This window comes from Lycorma delicatula, chromosome 9 (genome assembly GCF_047948215.1).
Source record: "Lycorma delicatula isolate Av1 chromosome 9, ASM4794821v1, whole genome shotgun sequence".
NCBI lineage: Eukaryota > Metazoa > Arthropoda > Insecta > Hemiptera > Fulgoridae > Lycorma > Lycorma delicatula.
The window spans coordinates 2,616,160-2,626,807 of NC_134463.1; the positions used below are offsets into that span (position 1 = coordinate 2,616,160).

The following is a 10,648-nucleotide window of genomic DNA, read 5'->3' on the forward strand; positions in this document are numbered from 1 at the left end:
ATTGTACTGTAATAATAAAGGTTGTGTTAATTTATGAGCATAAAAAATTTTTATTGTTGATTGCCTCATAATCTTGCATTTTTTATGTATCTTTGTTTTTTTTTATTTTTCTGATTAATTTTGAATAATTTACTTGCTTTTACAGAGAGAAGACAACCACATTTTATTTATGTCTCACGGACATTAAATTTGTATCTTTACTTGTATACTCTAACTGAAATTCTTAAGAAGATGTAAACAGTGAAAACCAGTTTCTACATAAATTTATTTTTATGGGTCTATTTATTAATTAATATTATAAAATTAATAAAGAAATGTAAATTTTATCAGTAAATTTATATTTATATATATATATATATCTGTGTTAACAGATAATTTTGCATCCCTAGCAGATTTATTTACTAAACTAAAAGAAAAATAGAAATAAATATTAAATCATATCAAATTTAGAAACTCTACAGTCATATTTCCATGAGGATCTTGGGGAACAAGGTTAAACTCATGTTTAGAGGAAATCTAAATTTAATCTACTATGAGCGTACATTAAAAAAAAATTATTTTAAGTACAAATTTATTATAGAGATTATCATTGAAAGAATCTGTACTAGAAACTGTATATCATTAAGAGAGAACACATATGTAAAGTCATTTAACCAATGAAAATTCATTATCCCAGTTATTTTTTGTTAGCTGACTTTTGTCATCCATTGGGTCTATGAACTGATACCTTTATCTTCGTAATGCATTCAACTATGAAATTTTCCTTCTGGTTTCTGAAATTCTGAAAGTAATAAAAATTAAGCCTTTTAACACTTTTTACCTCATAATTTTTTTTCCATTAAAGGAATTATTTTTCTATCTATTTTCATATAGTAGCAAGCAAAAGATAATAACATAGTTTTTAAAATTGGAACGCTATAATTTACTGGTATGCAGTAACACAATAAAACTGTAATACAGATTAATTACTGAAATGTTATTTTAGGCTTGAATAAATAACAAAGTTTATATGTGTATAAACTATCATATATACATTATATCATTTATATTTAAAATATAAATGATATATTTATATCATTTAAATACAAATGAATTTTACTTAAAATACTTTTAATGAATGTTTATTTATTATTTGTAAAAGTTTTTCATAAATGAAATTTAAAAATAATTATAATAACAATTTTGGTTTTCTTTTTTTTTCATCGACACATTACAGTTATGAATCATAAGTTTTGTTATTGTAAACTTTAAATTATATTTACTAATGTTCAGGAGTATTTATTCATATAAATTGGCAACAGTTATTATTCATGTAGATAATTATAAAAAAATCCAACTTCTCCTTTCCCATGATGAATTATAAATATGTGCTGTAAACATCTCATTTAAACCAAATTTTATAAATAACACTTTTAATAACATAAAAGTATTCAAGTGCCCTTGCAAATCATTATAATTTTTAATAAAACAATAAAATAATGCCTCTTAAATGAACTAGTACTGCCTTTTATATGCATCTAAAACATAATCTATACAAAACACATTACTTAGATAATTTTAATATTGCTTCTAATGTTTTTGTTACATTTCTGTAGAATACATTTAAATGAACAGTTTCACATTTTTTCTTGAAAATGTTTCAGTATCATCTAATTAGTAATTTTTATTAATTATATTTTATTTTTAGTTTTATTACTTCAGTTAAGCTTTGTAAAGATATTCATGTTTTGTGTAGGGTATTTAAAAAAAATATTTTTTGTGTCTTTAAATATGATGGTAATTCATTGTCTAGTAATATTGTATTCTATTTTGTTTAAAAATTGAATAGTATTAAAAGAAGTTTTTAATGTTTTCAGAATTTTTTATGGGATAAAATTTGTTTATCATAATTTCTTTTAGGTTTTCTTTTATTTATTATTAATTTAATTAAATAAACTTTAATTATTAGAAAAGCAAAATTTATGTGTTGGGTTTGTTAACATGTTAGTCTAGTGGTGAGAATGAAATATTCAATTGTTTGAGATGTGCCAACATATTAGAGTACATAATTATATTTTTAGTTGGGATTCACTATAGTAAGCTCTCTCTAAAAATATATTTACTACTCAAATACTTTTTCTCTTACGTTTATTACAGTTTGCATATACTACTATAATTATTACCACTTGAGGAAAAATTTCCCCAGTGTTTTATTTTAATGCTTTTTTTATTTCTAAGATGTAACATCTCACTAATAAGTATTTAAACTGCTATTTTAATTGAAGGCGCTGTATGCATAATGTATACAGATCTCTTCCAGGTTTAAATTACAGTAATATTATGAAATGTTGCATATAATACTTTTGTTATTGGTCAATTTTGAAATATTTATCTTCTTTGGAATGTCATAATAGTAGTAACAAATGAATATTATTAATTCTCTGATACTTCTCAACAAAATCCATACCAATCTGTATGGTGCTTTTTTTCCTAGTAATATCTTTAATAGCGACATTGAAAAAATAATCATAAGGAGAATCACTTGATGTATTTTCCTTCTTAAGAAAGGAGGAGCATTGCTTTTATGGTCAGTATGCTTTCCGGTAAACAACATTAGTATTCTGTCTTGTTTTTTTCTAGTTACCTAAAAAAAGATGTAATAAACAACCAATATGTTACATCATCAGATTCTTTTCAAAATATATTGTAAAAGTATTATTTTTATTAATTATGTGAAGTAAAAAATCTATCAAAAATAAACATCAAATATATTTTTGATCCAAAAATGCAACAAATTTATTTTCATTTCCTTATTTGTTCAAGTTTAATAATAATTGTATATAAAAATTGCTCAGAAAGTATTTTTTGTACCCAGGTGGATGAAATTTGAATTTCTTGTCTATTACTAATTACTTCTACCAATTAAAATTTAATTAGTATGTACAAAAATAAAGATTTAATACTTACATTTGTAAATATTAGGTATTTATGTAGAATTCCTCTAACATGTATTATTATATTATTTTAATCTGTTCAATTTTAATTCCCCGATTAGAAGGAAGAAGAATATTGTAGAGACTGTAATGGATATTTTGAACATTAGTGTACTCTGTAAATGTATCTCTGCACATCATGTCAGAAATTTATTCCTCTTTTTCTGGTTTTTTCCTGAACAAAATTCCATCAACATTTTTTTTTTTTTTATAGTTACTGAAAGAAGTTTTAAGAGCTTTTGAATCATCTCACTATGCAGCTCAAGATCAGAAATAACTTTTCTTTATTTTCTATTAATCCTTTGTAACTTCTAATTAACTTGTATTGATTTATTAGCTTTAACTTTGCTGATGTATATAAAAAAAAGCATTAAAGGGAAATTTTTATGGTGAAGAAAAGTAAGCCTTATCTAAAATTATGGCTCCCTATATTATTTTGCTAGTCCATTTTATGTATTATGACAAGTATTACGTGAAATCACTAAATACGTAGCATTTAATGCGTAAGATAAATTTTTAATCTGTATAGCTAGCCTATTTCCATCTACGTTAAGTTTAAATTTTGCTGGTTCAGTAACTTAACAATCTGTTTACAATTGCATTATTATTTATCATATGTTTATATATATGTTTTTTCCGGTATAAAAATAACGTTGCATTATTCTTATTGTTCTCATGTAAATATATATTGTTTGAATTCCAAACATAATTGGGATTATGTCTTAGCATCTAGAGCTTACAGCCAGATATTTTACACTTACACTTGCAAACAAATTATTGTTTATGAAGTACGCTCAATGTGTTCCAGCACCTGTTCAACAGATCTCTTCAATAAAAATATTTTATTTTAATTTTTTTTTTTTAATAAAATATTTTGTTTATTAATTATAATGTGGTAGTCTAACATATTTTTTTAATATAATTAATATCATTGTTTATTGTTATTATATTTATAATGAGTGATAAATTGTAATGTTAAGTTACTATGATGTAAGTATATTTTTATTTTAAATAAGTTTTAATTTTAAATAATTTACCATTTTTTTAATTATATATTGAGCCAGATTTTATTTTAATTAATTATATTTAATATAAAGATATATATATATATATATAGTTTTTATTTTATTTATTGTGTGTGTGTGAGTTTGTGTATGTGCGTGTGCATGCGCACCCATGCGTATATTTACATACTAAATACACACAATTTATTTACATTTTTAGACGTAATTTATAGCAACTTTTATTTTAAAAATGATTTATTAAAAAAAATCTTTTTTTTTGCTATTTCTTCACTTTGTATCTGTTATACTAGCATAATTATTTAGCTAGTTTGCTTACTTATTAGGGAGGTTTTGGTTTATTGATAATTTTTTTTTTATGTATGTTTATAAAATAAAGAGATAATGAGAGTTTTTCTTTTTACAAATTATAATAATTTACTGGGTTTATCTTAGTTATCTTTCTTATCATCTTTATGGTAAATATATAAGTACATAAATTTTGATTTTGAAAATCAAAGTTTTGCATAATCTCATTTAAAAAAATATAATATATCATAAAAAAAAATACAGTTTGCACATTGAAAATAAGTTACCTTTGAGTCACAGACTTACCTGTCAGTGTATTAACTAGAAAATATACAATAAAGTAGTTGAGAAAAAACTTGGTCTATAGATTGACAATTAATAAAATTCAAAACGCATAATAAAATTATTTCATAAAAATAATAAAGGTACAACACCAAATACTGTAATTATATTTATGTGTATGTATTTTCCAGTGCAATAAAAACACAAATTTGGTACCTGTAAAAAATAGAATTTTTTAATTTGTTCTACTGCATTAAATATTTCTGAATTAGATTTAATAATAATAAAAAATAATTGTATTTGGTTATTTAGTTTTTTTATTTAGATTTGTTATTCATTTCTTTCAAAACTTTTAGCCAAGCTGCTAGTTACTTTTACATTATTAGAATTCAACTGATCCTGGCTGCAGATTTAATTGTACATTTACTGTTGAATATCAGTGTAAAATGATTTTTTGTATCTTAGACTAATGTATATGTAAATACAAATTAGTCTAGCCTTCCCCAATCCGATCTATATTTATACACATTATATTGTTTATTAAAATAAACTCGCCAGTTATATTTTGATTTAATTAGAAATATAATTAAGAGTTAACTAAATTATTAATTAAATAAATATTTAATAAAGTAATGTTTTTTAATTTAATATGAGTGAATTTAATTTATGCAACTTATTGGGTAATTTTGTCTTTTGACTGTACGTTTTGAGTAAACATACAGTGATTAAAATATAGTCTGTATTGGTGCTTTAATTTTTACATTTTATTATGTTATTTTAGTATCTTGTGTTTAACTTTTAAGTTTCTTTTATTTATATATATATATATATATATATATATAAAATGTAAAGACTTACAAGATTATTTTTGAAAATGTGTCAAATATTCATTACTTGTAAAAAATTCAGTAGTTTGTAGTTTTATTATAAGGTAGTGGATCATTCTTAATATTGTTCCATTAGTGTGTCATATAGTGTAGGTTTTAGTTTTATTTGTATTATTGTATAATTTTCATGTTACTTTATACTAGTAATAATTACAATTAATTTATATTATTGTATTGTATTACATCAAAATGATAACATTATACCAGTAATTCATTTAGTATGCTGAAAATGATAATTAACCTTCTCATTAGTTAAAAAAAGAAAATATACCATATCTAAGGTTTTTTTGTTTATTACTTTGCATTAATTAATTACTTATTCTAATCTTTTTCTTACTATTATCTCATCATAAAATAAATATATTAATTGATCCAGGGAGTGTTTGTTTATCACATGTTTTCTAATATTCTGCTAATTTTTATAAAATGTTAACAGAATTTGATATACCTATTGTTTATGAAACAACTCCTAGATTGCAATTTTATATATGATAAATATTAAATATTCACCTGAATAAATTGATACTATAAGAGACCGTATTTTTTTTTCTTTGCTTAATTGATTTTAATACACACTAGGATAAGTTTATTTTAGGTGTTTATGAAAGAACTCCACAACTTAAAATAATAATTAATATTATAATAAATATATAATTAAACAATAATAATTAATTACTTAAAAATTATTTTCTCCAGTAATATGGTTCAAAACTCCATTATTGCAAATGTGTTCATAATATGTTAAAAATAGGGATAGAAAGAAAATTGTCTACTCAAAGAACATTTCTAACTTGATCGTAAAGCAGAAAAGAACTAATCACAGCTGTAATAACTATCACAAACGACATGATGACAAGATTATAGAACAAAATTTAATGTGTTTCAATTTAATGTTTAATCCTACACATTTAATGTGTAGGATCACATTAGGATCATCATGATCCTACACATTAAATGGGATTAAATTTTGTTCTATAATCTTGTCATCATGTCGTTTGTGATAGTTATTACAGCTGTGATTAGTTCTTTTCTGCTTTACGATCAAGTTAGAAATGTTCTTTGAGTAGACAATTTTCTTTCTATCCCTATTTTTAACATATTATGAACACATTTGCAATAATGGAGTTTTGAACCATATTACTGGAGAAAATAATTTTTAAGTAATTAATTATTATTGTTTAATTGTATATTTATTATAATATTAATTATTATTTTACGTTGTGGAGTTCTTTCATAAACACCTAAAATACACTTATCCTATATAGAATAGTGTATATGTTGTATAGCTTAGAATAGAATTCTAAGCCTAAGACAATGAAACAGGTAAAAATCTAATTGGTATTTTACAAGACACAGAAAAGATAAAAAATTGGGTTTATTCTACTGTAAACTAAAAACTAAATCTAAACATTGTTTAAATGCCAGTAGCATATTTTTATACATACACCATAAAAGATTTTAAATATAAAAACGATCAGTCATTTGATTTATTGGTTACCAATGCAGGCCTTTTATAATCTCTTATGAGTTTAATTATTAGCAAGGATGTGATATTTTTTCCATCTATCATTTTATCTGTCTCATTCCTAAAAAAAAAAAGGTTTATTTGTAGCATGTCTGTGAATTTAAAAAAAATAGTAATAATTTTAATTGTTTATATAAAGTAAGATTCAACATTTAATACTGTAATAATATCATACTTGTAAAAAAAAACATAATGGAAATTATAATTTAACACATTTTGGACCAGGTTTAAATGACCTTCATTTACCCTACTTCCCGAGCATCTAAACCAGGATCTTTAAAAATTTATGCATGCATTTAGAAAAAAAATCATATCTTCACTCACCATTGACCAAATTCCACGAAACTTGCTTGAAAATCATGAGGCTTAGATATTTCGTCTCATGCTTTTCTGTCCCTTTTACCAGTTGTTTGCTGTTGACTACCATGGATTATTGAAATCATTCTGATCTCTGTTTTATCTTTCCATCCAACAAATAGCACATCACCCTTACGGACAAATATGGATTTCCCTTTTTTCAAGTTTTTCAATTTCTTTCAAAGTGCATGGTAAATCTCTATTCATTTTATTTACAGTCACAACTTTCCATTTGAGAGTATTAGGTGACTGTCTATGCACTCCTATCATTTTTTGGTGGTACCTGTTTGTTTCATTACACATCATAACAAAAAGATCTTCCCCAAAAATTAGTTCTATAATATCATTTATATTTTCATTATTAGTAGATAGAACCCTAACACCTGGAATACCATCAAAAGATTCTAAATTGTGTAAATTGTCCAATGGGTTTTTGTGTAACTTTCCATGGGTTACCTGAATTTGAGTCATCACTCGAAGTGGTTGATTCCGAATCCAAACTAATATTTAATGGCACTGGCCTTTTACAAGTACTTTGCTGTTGTATAACACTACCACTATTACTAGAATCCACATCATCATCATCTTCACTAGGACAGTCTGACAGTATATCATAAAGAAATTCGTATAATTCGTCTTTTTTGTCGCATTTATGATTTAAATCCATCAATTTGCATGATGCCGTTTTTAGACCGGCTGCAAATCCCCTCTTACACAGCTGATATGAACGATGTCCTCAAGGTCAAGTATGAATGGGAATTCATTAATGAAACACCTGTGTAAATGTTCAGAGAATATTCAGTCAAGGCTATAACCTTTAGAACTAATAAGAAGTTCATAAAAAATATAAGAGATGGCATGAGAGTTACTATATTACAAAACCTGGTGATTCTTATGAACGGTCTTTTGACAATACGAGACAAATCATGAGAATTCTCATGACTGGTCTCATGTCTTAACTTTTCTTGTTCTTTATATTGCATTTATATTGTTCTTTATACTACATTGTTTGTATTACATTTAATTTGTTTTCTATATTAATTGCATTATTTTCATCAGATAATTTATTCTTCCTTCACTTTTTAGACCTGGTATATTTTTTCTTAATTAAATAGGTATAAATTATTATTGTTATTACACCACCTTTTACTAATTGCATAATTTGGTTTGGCATCTAAATCATAAAACCTTATTCACTAATACCCTTTTTTGTTTCGTGCATTTTAAAGTCTTTAATAATAAAATAATTTCAGATTTTTATTAATGCAAAGATATATCACTAAACCTTTCGAAAATGGTCATAAGTCATCGAGTTTCATTGAGGGTAAAGAGCAGATAAATTTCCATCTTAATCTGTTATTCATTCTTAATTAAAATAATTGTATGAATAAAAATATCAATAAACTGAAATAACATAATATCAAAAATTAGAAAAAGGTGTAATATTTTTTTAGTGATTTCTTTACCTAGTTTTCATTCTCATGTGTTCAGCTACATAAGATCAATATAAAAGAATTTATTTCATCTGAAAATATTTTTTTGTTAATGGTATAACATTACTGTAAATAAAATTAATATCACATTAGAAATATATTAACTTTTTCTAAAAAATTTTAAACAAATTTTTTTGTGTTAATTATAATTATTAAACTGACGTGACAGTTGTACATTACTATGGAATATGTATTTTTCTTGAAGTAATGTATGACTAACTGTGTGGACCCTTTTTTTTGTAATATTTGATTGTAAAACAATTCTTCATTAGCTATTAATGTTGTTTGCAGCCCCCATACGTCATTCGCACTACATTCATCAGATTTGTAGTTTCAGCATATTGAACACAATAAAAATTATTGAATGTAAACTGTTTGTAAATAGAAAGTAATTAAATGTTTTTTTCTTTGAACTGACTGATCTCCTTTCATAGCTTTTTATAGTTAAATTTTCTTTTATGTTATTTATTGAAATCCATACATTTTCTCATATTAGACTGATTTTTGTTTACAGTAGAGATTAAAATATATAAAGAATGAGAAGAGTTAGTGCTATATGTTTCCTGATCTATAAAATTTACTACTGTAGCTTTATTTTTCTACCTCTAAATCTACTTCTAATTCTACATAATAAATATTATTTTCCACATATTTTTCTGTTTCATGCAATCTTAAAAATAAAAAGATAGTTTATTAATTGACAATAAATAGTCTACTAAAAAAAAAATACACTTTTTTCCCCTGTAATTATTGTTATCTAGCTAATGATTGGGAATTTCTGTTTCCATTGTCAGTCATACTGGTCACCTATGTAAATACATAATTCGTTAATATAAATATATATATATATATATTGTGGTATGTAGTGTGATAATGGAAAATAAATAAAAATTAATGTTTTGTTTAGCTTGGATAAGTGAAGATAAAGTTAGGATAGTATTTTATACAGTCATAGGTGTTAAATATATGTTACAATCGTAAGTGTTAAATTTATCTTTAAGTTTATAATTTTTTTATTTCATCACAGTGTATTTATCATATCATACTGTAGGTCTAATTTATCATATTTTGATCTATTTATTAATGTCTTTCATTATATAAAATCTGCATTATCCCTTCATGTGGAATTTCTCATATAACTTTATAGTTCCAGTGTATTTTTATTTCTTATAGATTTAAGGTCGTGATTTTAATCTCACTACTTTTTTTTAAGCATGATTTTTAATCGTGCTTTATATTTCGTTTTATTAATTTTTAATAGTTAATAATCCATAAATTTTTTTATCGGTTTTATTACAAACTGAGGGATATATTTTTTTTAATTATCTAATATAAATAATAAAAAGTAATTATTATCAGTTTGGCCTTTAAGAAATAAGATTGTTTGTAAATGTAATAATAAAATAATTTTTATGTAATTATATTGTTTATAAATTTTATATATAACTATATATTTTAATACTGCACAAGTAATTTATTATTAAAATATATAGTGTACATATATTGTTAATTTTAATTGTATCATTTACCAAATAAATATGAATTGTTATTTTTTGTATTTGTTTTGCTTGTTCATTTCTTTACTTTGTTTGATACCATTTTGTTGACATTGCACCATTATTTTGTGTTATTAGACTCTATAGGTTTTAGAGAGGTCTCCAGTGCTTTTTTCCCTAAAAAAGACTATTTGATAACACTATTCAATTAGATCCCCTAATTGAATAGAGACAGTGTGTTGTTTGATAATTGGAAACTGTATATTAATTTCCAGTTAACATTCAGTTATGAATATTTTAATTGAAATGAAAAAATTATTTCTAAA

The 10,648-nt window shown here is 23.7% G+C and overlaps 1 protein-coding gene across 2 annotated transcripts in view; it reads left to right on the forward strand.

Annotated features, from left to right (window-relative positions):
* LOC142330268 (uncharacterized) overlaps positions 1 to 10,384 on the forward strand; it is a 32,007-nt gene extending 21,623 nt beyond the window's left edge. For both annotated transcript variants that reach the window (XR_012757745.1, XM_075375457.1), the window contains one exon: positions 146 to 10,384. The gene's annotated coding sequence lies outside the window, so the exon portion shown is untranslated. The remainder of the gene's footprint in view (positions 1 to 145) is intronic.
* Positions 10,385 to 10,648: the final 264 nt, after the last annotated feature.